The 13,092-nt window shown below is 47.3% G+C and overlaps 1 long non-coding RNA gene across 2 annotated transcripts in view; it reads right to left on the reverse strand.

The window, feature by feature from the left end:
* Nucleotides 1-12,309, reverse strand: part of LOC105467464 (uncharacterized) — a 44,792-nt gene extending 32,483 nt beyond the window's left edge. Inside the window, exon 1 of one of the 2 annotated variants that reach the window (XR_003014888.2) lies at nt 12,224-12,309. This is a non-coding gene — a long non-coding RNA (uncharacterized lncRNA). The remainder of the gene's footprint in view (nt 1-12,223) is intronic. The other variant, XR_003014889.2, reaches the window with a different exon arrangement.
* Between the last annotated feature and the right edge of the window lie 783 nt (nt 12,310-13,092).

Below are 13,092 nucleotides of genomic sequence, written 5' to 3' on the forward strand. Positions count from 1 at the left end.
TTCCTGTGACCCCTCCCAGTTGGGAATGCTTAACCCCCATCTCAGACCTCTGTCCACTTGGGGTCCACCACAGCCTGACCTCTTCGGCACTACTGCCAATATCAAGGTAAGTTATTCATCAGTGTCACCCCAAGGATTAAAAGGAAAGAAGACATCCCAGCAATGGTCCTCCCTGGTCCTGGCCATTCCCTCTAGCAGTGCCATCCAGCACATGCAATTCAGAGGTCCTAGTCTAATCCCCATCCCCCAACACACACACACACACACACACACACACACACACACACACACACACACACACACAGAGTGAGTGAGGAGATTTCTGGAGACAAGCTTTGCCCTGGGGGACTGTACCAAGGTCCCCTGGCTCTGCACTGCAGTAACTGAGCCAGCACCAGCAGTCTCATCACCCTCGCCTGGACTGCAGCCTCCCTGCCTCCCATGGCTTCCTCTGCATTGAATTGTGCCCCAGGAAGCTTTCAAAGTCTATCCAGACCCTATCCCGCCATACCCCGACCCAGAGGATGAAGCCACCTCCTTGTTTCATCTGCAAGTTCTTTCATCATATGGTCATCACTCGCCTCCCAGGCTCCTTGCCCACCAATGTCCAGTCCTCCTCTGCACAGTTCCCTCCAGATGTCCCCAGAGACTTGCAGGACCCATGTCTTCTCTACTTTTCCAGGCCTCCACAATTTGCCACAGCTGTTTTCTCAGCCTGACATCGCTTCTGCCCTCTGCTCTACAGCCCCAATGCACAGGGAGTCTCTTCTGCAGCTCCTCCCTCTCTCCTCCCAGAGGAGATGCTATTGGGCATCACCCAGATCCTCCTTCAGGACTGAGTTCTCCTCCCCAGCTGTGGGGGTGTTGGAGGCTGGGAGCTCCTCACTGGATCCCTTCCCAGGAATTGCCCTCTCCCAAGAGAGCTGCTTCTCCCAAGGCCATGCCATCCTTCCAGCCTGATCACTGTCGATGCGGGCAGTAGGGCCCAGGGCAGAGAGGCAGCTGCTGGCCTTCACTCAGTGCAACTCTGAAGAACCATCTAGAGCTTCCTATGCTGCAACCATGCCACATGGCAGCCTCTGCCTCTGCCCAGCCCTGCTCCCTGCTCTGCACCCCTGCAGGTGTCGCTGACAGCAGCCCCCATATGCCTTCTGCACGCAACCTCCCTTTCAGAGTCCACTGGCTGGGAATCGAATCTGTGATGGCCACCGACCCACAGCAGGTGGGTGCCTGTGGTAAGCCTGTGTTAATGCCTGCTCGAGCACCAGTCTCACTCCATGGGGACTCTTCATAGCCTGTCTCTCTGACCAGACCACCATCCTCTTGGCATCTTTATCCATTCATTCCAGAAACACTGACTAAGGAGCCCTAACTTATTCATTCATTCCACAAATCGTTAATGATCCTATACCAGGTGATGAGTGCCAGGGATGAGCAATCAGACATGGGGCTTAAAATATGCCTTCTGCCTGTAATCCCAGCACTTTGGGAGGCCAAGGCAGGCAGATCACCTGAGGTTGGGAGTTCAAGACCATCCTAGCCAACATGGAGAAACCCCATCTCTACTAAAAATACAAAATTAGCCAGGTGTGGCGGCACATGCCTGTAATCCCTCAGGAGGCTGAGGCAGGAGAATTGCTTGAAGCCGGGAGGCGGATGTTGTAGTGAGCCAAGATCGCACCATTGCACTCCAGACTGGGCAACAAGAGCGAAACTCCATCTCAAAAAAAAATGCCTTCCCCTCTGTATGACTTACCCATGGCTACTATTACAAATCACCACATATTTAGTAGCTTAAAATAACACACATTTATTATCTTACAATGCTGTAGGTTCAAAATCCAACACAAGTCTGCCTGGGCTAATATCTGCATGCCGTTGGGCTACGTTTCTTCTGGAGACTGAGAGAGAATCCACTTCTCACCTTTTTGGCTTCTAGAGCTGCCCACATTCCTTGACTCATGGCTCCTTCCTCCATGGTCAGAGTCAGCAAGTGCAGGCTGGATTCTTCTCACACTTGGACCTTTCTCCTAGTGTCTTCTCTTCTCTGACTCTAACTCTGCCTCCTTCTTCCACTCATAGAGACCCTGTGGTTACATCAAGCCCACCCAGATAATCCAGGAAAAATCTCCTTACATAAAGTCAGCTGATTAGCAGCCTTAATTTAATTTGCATTCTTAATTTTCCCCTTTGCCATGCGAGCTAATATATTTACAGACACCTGGGAGTAGAACATGGACATCTCTGGGGAGGGGGTGCATTATTCTGCGGATCCCACCCTCCTGCCTAGCTTGGACATGACACAACAGTAAATGCTCAGTAAATATTACAACAAAAGACTGAATGTACGAAAAGCCCTAAACAGTTGATCCCAAGCATGACTGCCTTCCCGCTCCTTCTACCCTCTCTCCTTGGCTCAGCTGCACTGGTTCTAGCTTGTGGCACATGCTCTCACCCTTCCTTGGGGTGTCACTAACCCCTCTGTTCAGCCTGAGCCCCAGCAAATACTCTTCCATTTTCCTCACTCGGTAACGTATGTCTCGTATGTGTATCTATCTCACTCTAAGATGTCTGTCCTGTCTCTGTCCTTTTCCTGCATCTGCGAGTCTCACAGCACCTCCCCCAGTGCTCCACCTCCCCCAGTGCTCCACCTCCCCCAGTGCTCCAGAAATCATTCTGATATCCTCCTCTGCCCCCAATCCTCAGGTCCCCCCTCTAATCCCAGTACAGTTTTTCTGCATTCTACTTCTGTCTTCTCTCACCTCCTTTCTTCCTCTAAGGGCCCCACCTATACATTGTACATTTTCTTTTTTCTTTTGAGATAGGGTCTTTCTCTGTCACTCAGTCTGGAGTGCAGTGACATGATCTCAGCTCACTGCAACTTCTGCCTCCTGGGCTCAACTGATCCTTCCACCTCAGCCTCCTGAGTAGCTGGGACTACAGACACGCCACCACACCTGGCTAATTTTTTGTATTTTTAGTAGAGATGGGGTTTTGCCATGTTGCCCAGGCTGGTCTGGAACTCCTGGGCTCAAGTCATTCACTTGCCTTGGCCTCACAAAATGCTGGGATTATAGGCATGAGCCACCACACCCAGCCCACACTGTACATTTTCAATAAGCAAGTCATTCCCATTGATGGTGCCACATTTTATAAAGGTACTTAAGATGGCACATTTATTTTTTCATGCAGACAAATCCATGCCCACGCTCTCACTCCACTTCTGACATGTCTCTCCTAAATTTACAACCACTTTTTTGGGGATGGAGGAACCATTTTTAAAATAATGACATTTAATATTCCAAACATTTCCACTCCTGGTAATGTATTAATATCTTAAATTGTCAAGCCTCAGAAGCCAAAAAATCATAGTAATCACCCTGAGAAGCTGTGGCTGGTGCACGATTGATGAGAACTCCTATGTAACAAAGAGCCAAAGCAGCTGCTCCTCCATCCCTCCTTCACCTGGTCAAACCCACATATCACCTCCAAACCTTTAAGAGTTATACACAGTAGTGTGTGTGACATGCTCACCTCATTGTTTGGAAGGTGAATATTCTAAGTGGAGTCTATCTGTCTATCAGTGGTTTTCCATTGCTGTGCCCTGGAGCTTATAAGAGTTCCAGCAGTGCCTCAAGGGTAACACCAATCAGAATTTCTGTGTAGAATTGGCTTAAGGGAGGTGGTCTGGTTGGTAATTGGCCTTGGATATTTGTCTTGATGCTGAATTTGCATGACAAACTCATTGCTAAAGATTGGAGTTTCTGCCACTGCTGGGGGCTGCCCTCATTTTCTGCCACTGCTGGGGTGCCCTTTAGAAAACAAAAAGGGAGGCTAAGAAAAAAGAAATTTAGCATTTATGGAACATCTGCTCCATGCCAGGTATTTTCCAAACACTGACCTACTTAACCATTACAACAATTCTGCAAGGTAGGAACCATCCCCATTTTATAAATGAAAGAGGCTCAAAGAGGCTAATTAACTTGCCTGTATTTGGTATCTTTCGCAGCATAACAAATTACTCCAAAACTTAGCGGCTTAAAACAACAAACATGCATTATCTCACAGTGCCTGTGGGTCAGAAACCAGGGAGAAGCATAGCTGGGTAATTCTGGCTCAGTTTCTCATGAGGTTTTCAATCAGGACATTGGCAGGGGTCCCAGTCATCCAAAGCCTTGATGGATGGCTGGAGGATCCGCTTCTGTGTCAGGTAGAATAATGGCCCCACAAAGATGTCCATATCCTAATTCCTGAAACCTGTGAATATTGTATGGCAAAAAGAAATGAATGTTGCAGACAGAATGAAGGCTGCCAACTAGTATACAGGGACATTATCCTAGAGTATCCAATGTAATTACAGGGTCCTAAAAATTGAAAAGGGAAGCAGAAGAGATTCTCAGAGAAAGAGATTGGCAACAGAAGCAGTGTCGGAAAGATGCAGTGTTGTTGGTTTCAAGACAGAGGAAGGAGCAACAAGCCAAGGAATGCAGGCTACTGCTAAAGTTGGAAAAGACAAGGAAGTAGATTCTCCCCTACTTTAGACTCCATAAAGAAACAGCCCTGCTAACACCTTGATTTTAGCCCAGGGAGACCCTGCTGGACTTCTAACCTACAGACTTCAAGATAAATGTGTGATGTTTTAAGCTGCTAGGCTTGTGGTCATTTGTTACAGCAGCAATAGAAAACTAATACAAGCTTCCAAGGTGGTTCACTCACATGGCTGCTGGCAGAAGACCTCAGTTCCTCACCATGAGGGTGACTCCTATAGTCTGCTTTAGTGTCCTTACAACAGAGCAACCATCTTCCTCCAGAGCAAGTGCTCTCAGAGAGAGAACAAGGAAGAAGCTGCAATGCTTTTCGTGCTCTAGTGCTAACAGTCTAACATCAGCTTTCCCACCACATTCTAGTTGCATAGTCACCAAGTATGTACAGTCCTCGCATAAGTGGAAGGCACCTGGGTGTTTACGGCCACACACCCTGAACGTGGCCAAACTCATCTGAAGTTTCAAAGAATTTGTGGACTTTTTCCCACACTGCCAAGGTCACACCAGATTAATCAGTAGACTTGAAATAAAATTAAAAACTCAGGCTTCTGTCCCCGAAGTCTACACTCTTTCCATTTCACAGAATTATAGAGCTGGTTCTAAGACTCAGGTACTGCAGTCTTGCCACATTACCAGTGGTACTGAGGCTAGGTTCCCCAGGAATAGTAATGGGGATCTGAGAACTATTTTCAATATTTTAAATTGCAAAGGGAACATCACATTCCCAACCAAGATGAGGTCGCACCAGCTCTTGCATGAAATGACATCAACTCAATTTGCTTATACTGTGATCAGAAGCTTTAGTTGGAAGTTATGGATGTCTTTAATAAAACATGGAGAACCTAATGTTATTAAATAAGCTCTATTTGACAGATAACATCTTTCAAAATATAGCCTTCCAAGGACAAAAACCAAAGAGTATCTTGGTGGCGAGGAGGTAGGGAATCCCTGTTCTACAGCAGCCCTCTGTTTTACAAATGGAGAAACTGAGGCCCAGAGAGGGTGGGGTCTCACCCAGGTCACCCTGAGAGTTAAATAAGGCCAGGATTTAATCAGGACATCCTCATTCCCAAGTCAGTGCTCACAGCCTCCAAGGAAAAGGTTTTCTTTAAATGAGAGAGGGGTGAGCAGAGAAGTAACCAAATAATTTTCTAACTGTTCCTCCTCGGCAGGCTTTGGCCTTTTTTTTTTTTTCCTTTTGAGACAGAGTCTCTTTCTGCTGACCAGGCTGGAGTGCAGTGATGTGATCTCGGCTCACTGCAAGCTCCGCCTCCCGGGTGCATGCCATTCTTCTGCCTCAGCCTCCTGAGTAGCTGGGACTACAGGCGTATGCCGCCATGCCCAGCTAATTTTTTGTATTTTTAGTAGAGATGGGGTTTCACCGTGTTAACCAGGATGGTCTCGATCTCCTCACCTCGTGATCCACCTGCCTCAGCCTTCCAAAGTGCTGGGATTACAGGCGTGAGCCCCCGTGCTCGGACGGCTTTGGCCATTTTTAAGGTGCATTGCTTATGGGGAAAGGAGCTAATGTTCCCATGGGAGCTAATGAGAGGGAGGTGATGACTGATCTTGGAAGGGGGTTTTGGAGGAGGAAGAGGTGAAGTCTCTGTACAAATGACTATACGGATCCCAGAATAGTCCAACAGGCAAGAAATGACACTGAGTCATGAGTTTGTTCCCTACCCTGGATGTCAATCCCTGAAAGAGGAGGACTCAGATGACCCTTCATCTGAGTTCCTTGAATAATCTGGTTTCTTGAATAATTCCTAGGACCTAGCCCTGAATCTGCCCCAGCCAGGCTCAGACCTACTTAGAGCCCCAGAAAGAATCCGATCTCTGCAAAATGGCACAGCTGTGGAAAACAATATGATGTTCCTCAAAAAAATTAAACATAGATTTACCATGTGATACAGCAACTCCACTTTGGGATATATGCCCCAAAGAACTGAAAGCAGGGACTAGAACAGATATTTGCACACCCACATGCACAGCAGCACTGTTCACAATAGCCAACACATGGAAGCCTCCAAGAGTCCATCGACAGATGAGTGGTCTATGCACACGGGGGAAATTACTTAGCCTTAAAAAGGAATGAAATACCGGCACATGCGACAACATGGATGAAATCTGAAGACACTCTGCTAAGTGAAATAAGTTGGTCACAAAAAACAAACACTGTATGATTTCACTTATATGAGGTACCTAGAACAGTCAAATTCACAGAGACAGAATGTAGAATGGTGCCGCCAGAGGCTGGGAGTGAGGAAAGAGCAGTTAGTGTTTAACAGGTATAGAGTTTTGGTCTGAGAAGATGAAGCCGTTCTGGAGATGGATTTTAAAATGGTTAAGGTGGTGCTTTTTATGCTATGTATAATTTACCACAATTTTAAAAAAAATTTTTAAAAGACATCAGGGAGGTAACACTCTTGGGGAGGGCTAGAAAACCAGGCTTGGAAGCTACATATCCAGGACTGACACCCCAAACTATCCTGAAGACCCCACTGGGTGGAGACGTGGCTGCTGAGCTGCCGGGCACAGATGCATCACCAGTGCTGGACTCCAGACCCTGCCACTGCTAACCTGGAAATCCAATAGAGCCTTGCCACCAGCCCTGCCAGGATATCTCTACTTCTTCACAAACTTCTGACTCAAGGAGCAGAAGCCCAGGTCATGTGCACACAGCCTGGATGCAAAGGGACCTGGGAAATCAGGTGCATATAATTTGTATCAACTTCCATTGCAGGAAATGGGTTCTAGCTCACAGAGAGGGAGATTTCTCCCAAATATTTTAGAAAAAAAATGGCCCTGATATGGTTTGGCTATGTCCCCACCCAAATCTCATCTTGAATTGTAGCTCCCATAATTCCCATGTGTTGTGGAAGGGACCCAGTGGGAGATAACTGAATCACGGGGGCAGTTTCCCCCATGCTGTTCTCACGGTAGTGAAAAAGTCTCATGAGAGCTGATCGTTTTATAAGGGGTTTCCCCTTTTGCTTGGCTCTCATTTCTCTCTTGACTGCCACCATGTAAGATGTGCCTCTTGCCTTCCACCATGATTGTGAGGTCTCCGTAGCCACGTGGAACTGTGAGTCCATTAAACCTCTTTTTCTTTACAAATTACCCTGTCTTGTAATCAGCAGCAAGAAAACATACCAATACAGGCACTTGCTCTCCATCCACACCACCCTCCTTCCAGATCAGGAGTAGCGTGTCTCAGCCCAACACTCCTAACTTCCTCCTTGCTGACCTCTCTCTCTAGAGCTACCCCTTCCTATCCAATCTGCAGCCTCTGTGTTCCCAGGGGTTGTCCCTCTCTTCCTTACACTCACATCCACTGTGTCACCAAGGCCAGCTAGCTCTGCCTCCCCAGCATGCTTGTCCACCTTCTCCTTGCCACTCCTTTCCTCTCTCCTTTTAGAACCCTCATGCAGGCTCCCATTACACCCTTCTGGTCCCCAAGTCCAGGGAATGCTCTTGACCACTCTCAGCTTCCCCCCATGATGCTTCTAGATGGTAAACCAGATCAAAGCACTCCCCTGGTCAAAATTCACCTATCACTGGCTCCTCTGTGCCTTGAAGATAAAATGCCAAGGCCTTAGCCTGGTATCCATGCATCCTTCACCCTCAGCCTCCCCTAGGATCACAACCAGAGCATATCCCAGCTGCAGGCACCATGCTCTCTCTTGAGCCCCCAAATATTGCGTTTCCAAATGAAACATCTTTCCCACCCTTTTGGCCAAGCAAAATACTCAGAAGCCTTGCTTGACCTCCAAGGCTAGGTTGAGGGTCCTCTCTGTGTCCGCTGACACATGCATCCTGCCCATCTGCACCTCACTCAGCTCCAGAACAGTACTTATTGTTCTGAATTGGAACAAACTGTTCACTTATTGACACCCATGACCTCCAATAGCCTGGAAGCTCCTTCAAGTATGGGACAATGTTTTGTCTCAGCACTTAGGACAGCAAACAGTAGACACTCAATAAATGTTCAACAAATGAACAAGGCAAATGAACTTTCAGCCCCAAAAGACCACCAACCTGTCTCTGGGGAGTCAGTCCTTTCATAACAGACTGGGCTCTTTAAGACTCAGCAGGTTTTGCTCTGGGGTGATGCTAGCATATCTTATTGCCTCCTGACCATGAGGCCTCTTCCCTCGAAACCACCAGCAGGAGACCAACCACTGGCCTTTCTCTAGAACTTCCTGTCTCACCAAACTTAGCCTAGAACAACTCAGAACCCAGCCTCTTATCTACTGAGCAGTCCTGCCTGCTCTGTCCAGGCTGTACCATGTCCTCAATGCACCAACAGCCTTGCTCAAGGATCCAGCCACACTGAGGCAAGATGAGCCTGCTGAGCGCAGCACGATAGGCCTGGCCTGGCCTAAGTTTCAGCCTAGCTAAGGCACAGGTCTCCATGGTCCCACTCCAGAACTTCCTGGATGCCCAGCTGTCCTGCATTTCATCACCTGCCTTTCTGCTTAGAGTTCTCCCCCAGCTTTTCCGTCCTTCCTTCCCTCCCTCCCTCCTTCCTTCCTCCCACTCCCCTGTCTTCCCTCTCCTTTCCCTCCTGCTGTGGTCTGAATGTTTGTGTCTATTCCATATTCTAATCCTAATCCTAACCCCCAACATGATGGTATTAGGAGGTGGGGTCTTTAGAAAGTGATTAGATCATGAGGGTGAAGCCCACATCAATGAGATTAGTGCCTTTAAAAAAGAGGCCCAAGAGAGACCCCTTGCCCTTTCTGCCATGTGAGGACACAGGAAAAGGACAGCTATCTGTAAAACAGAAAGCAGACCCTCATCAGACACTGAATCTGCTGGTGCCTTCATCTTGGGCTTTCCAGCCTCCAGAACTGTGAGCAATAAATTGTTACAGCAGCCCAAATGGACTATGCCACTTCTCTCTTCCATCCACATACATTTCCATGAATGCCTTTAGCCTGTCAAACAGGTGGGAAATCAATGAATCAACACATCTTGGTGTGCCCTTTCTTGCAGCTGCTGTGCTAGGCACCTAATACAGAGCATTTCACCACCACCAGCCCACAATCTCTGACACTGGGATTATGATACTCAGTTTACATAGGAGGAAGTTTAGCTCAGACAGGTCCAATCATTTGCCTTACTCATTAAGTCACCTAGCTGGAGTTCAAACTCTGGCTGCAAAGGACACACCCTTCTCCCTGCACCATCTGCTTTTTCTGCTCTGACAATGTCTTCTGCAAGAGGAAGACAGCCTGCTCCTTCTGCCCTTGAAGAATTTTCAGCACCACAGTAGAGAGAGCATTCCCTGCCTGTCAAGAAATTTAGACAAAAGGTGGGGGAGGCCCAGTAAAACTAGACATTCACTTTCTGTTGGGGAGATGTTTGAATTTTGTTTTCAAGAATAGATCAGGCTTAGGCTGTGTGGAAGAAAGTTCAAGGATAGAACAGGCAGGAAGGATGGGGTATGCTACAAGAAACATGTCAGGCTCCCTGGAACTCTGAGAGGCTCGTGCGTCACTGAGAAGTGATGCCCATCCTTGCAAACCACAGAGGAAACAGAAATATTGGGCAATGGTAAAAATAGCTGCATGGTGACAATGTATTTTTTGGAACCACCTGGACAGTGAGATATTGCTGACGCTCCACTGGTGAGGCTGTTCAGATTGATCTATGCTCTTTTAGGGGGTAGGGAGGTGGGGGGAGACAAGCAAATGAACTCATCACTTCAGGTAGAGAAAAAATAAAAGGTCACCTTTGGTACCAAGATATTTTTCCGAGTCACAGAGCCTAGCAATACCTAAACCCCATCCTTACATAACTGAGGGTTTTGCAGCCCGGGGGCTTGTTGTCCGCAGTGAGGATCTTTTAAGAAAACAAATGGTCATTGTTTACATGATAGTAACAGAAAAAAAATAATGAAAACCAGGCAAGGGGCCCCTGGAGATGATTTTGACAGGTAATTAAAAGGCATACTAGAAGTCCCAGGACTACATCTGCCCCACCCAGGGGCCTGCCTCCCTGGTGGGGTCTGGGGAAGTAGATACCACAGTTCTCCAATTTGCTGGATGTTTGGTTTTGTTTCAGAGTTTTTCTTATCAAAGTTCTTTCTTTGTGGTTATAAGAGAGAAACTGAGACCTAGATTAACATGCTAATTACTCCTTGGCAATTAAATTAACTTTAATTGTCAGAAAACAAAAGTTATCTCCCTGAAATGCATTTCCCTTGTTGCTTAGCTGCTAGCTTAAAAGCAAATCAGCATCTATTCAAATAGCATCTATCTGAGGGTCCTGGTAAAAGTTCCATGATCCTCTTCGTTTAGAAAAATGGTAAGAATCGCCAAAAAAAAAAAAAAAAAAAAAAAAAGAAAGAAAGAAAAATAATACTACTAAGAATTGTACGACATGCTCAGCTGGCATTGCTCTTCTTCTTCTTTCTTTCTTTTTTTTTTTTTTTTTTTGAGACAGAGTTTCATTCTTGTCACCCAGGCTGGAGTGCAATGGTGCAATCTCAGCCTCCCTAGTAGCTGGGATTACAGGCTCCCGCCACCACGCCCAGCTAATTTTTGTATTTTTAGTAGAGATGGAATTTCACCATGTTGGCCAGGCTGGTCTCAAACTCCTGACCTCAGGAGATCCACCTGCCTCAGCCTCCCAAAGTGCTGGGATTACAGGCTTGAGCCACCTCACCTGGCCAGCTTCTTATATTCATTACCTCTCATTTAATCCTCAAATAATGCTGTAGAGTAGGTACTTCTGTTATGTCCATTTAATTAATAAGGATATGGAGGCACAGAGAAGTTAAGGACCTTGCCAGAGTCACACAGTTCATTTGTGACTGAGCTGGGACTCCAAGTCAGGTCTTCAGTGCCCAGTTCTTAACCATCATACCATCTGTCTATTGGGAGGTCTCTAGTCCCATGTGTTGTTAAATGTCTTATTTTGTACCATACATTAGACCACGGGCTGGAAAACTATGGCTACATGCCAAATTTAGCTGTCTGCCTGTTTTTGTAAATAAAGTTTTACTGGAACACAGTCACATTCATTTACATATTGCCTATGTCTGATTTCATGCCACAACAACAAAGTCCAGTAGTTATGCCAGACTGGCTGGCCTGCAAAGCCTAAAATAGTCACTATCTGGCCCTGTTCAGAAAAAGGTTGTCAATGTCTGCCTTAGATCATTGGTTCTCAAGTTTGTATTTTGGAGTCTTACGAAATTTAAAAAATACCTATGCCTGGGCTGTGCCTCAAGTGATTCTGATTAAACTGGTATGGAGTGCAGCCTGGGCACTGGAATTGTTAAAAACTCCCCAGGGACCCGGGGATTCCAATGACAGCCAAGTTTAAGAACCGCTGCCTTGGAGTATAAGGGACTTAACCCCCTTGCAGTAATTACAGAAGTTCAGTTTACACATAGGAACACTTTATATGGCACTTAAGCATAACTCTGCCATCCATAGAGGACCTCCTGACCTTCAAAATCATATTACATCTAGCCCACAGCCCAATTCCAGATTACTATGAAGGTCCAGCGCCTCCTCACCATTTCAGAGTCCACTCGATTGGTGCCCAGATTGACGCCCCTCCCCATCCTCTCCCCAGCTGCTTGACTTCCTGCTTCCTCTCTCAGAACCCAGCCCCAGGTCCAATTTCCACAAAACTCCACTCTTTCAAGCACTTCCAGAAGTTACCTGAGTGTGATGCTGCTGATGGGGAGCGGATGCCGTGGGGGGTCACGCGACAAAACCCTGGCTGGATGCTTCTCGCTGGCTCCTTCTCGCTGGCTCCATCGGCTCTCCGCGCTCCCGCTTCCGCCCACTCACTTCCTGAGCATCAAAGAAACCCTTCCCCTCCTCCGTACCTCCTGAGCTGCCCTGGAGACCCAGCACCTTTTTGTGCCCTAGTTAGCTTATATGTGCCCCTCCACAAAGGCCAGTCATCCCTACAAAACACGCCCATGCTAACTGCTGTGAAAATAAGCATTTCTCAGCATTGTTCGTAGAGCAAAGTGCTTGATGACACAAGATAGGAACCAACAGATACTGTTTGCCCCATTTTTCAGGTCAGGAAATGGCAACCTGGAAATTTTCAGAGACTTGCCCAAAGTCAGTCCTAGCCGTCTAGGTTAGGCAGCTGGCCACACACGCTGCCCGGGGAAGCACAAAGATCCCAACCTTAGGCTGTTCCGGTCTCCAGGCTTGGCCAGCCAGCCACATGCCATCTCTGTCAATCCACTCTCCCTCGCTCCTGCTTCCCAGGTTCTGTGAATGTGTGGCTCTCAGTAGTCTCCTATGTCTTCCTGGGATGTGACACATTAGCACATCTCTACCTGCCCCAATCAAGCCTTCCCTTTGAAATCCTCCCACCCTTAACTCCATTCAGCAGCATTTCCTTATCTTTTTGGAGAGACAGGGTCTCATTCTGTCACCCAGGCTGGAGTGCAGTGGCGAACGCACCACCTCACTAGGCCACAGTCAGCAGCGTTTTCAAGTAAAGATGTTCTGACCACACCCTTATCCCTACAGGACTGACAAGGGTCAACCAGGCCTCTTCTGGGAGA

Source organism: Macaca nemestrina, chromosome 7 (genome assembly GCF_043159975.1).
Source record: "Macaca nemestrina isolate mMacNem1 chromosome 7, mMacNem.hap1, whole genome shotgun sequence".
NCBI classification, from domain to species: domain Eukaryota; kingdom Metazoa; phylum Chordata; class Mammalia; order Primates; family Cercopithecidae; genus Macaca; species Macaca nemestrina.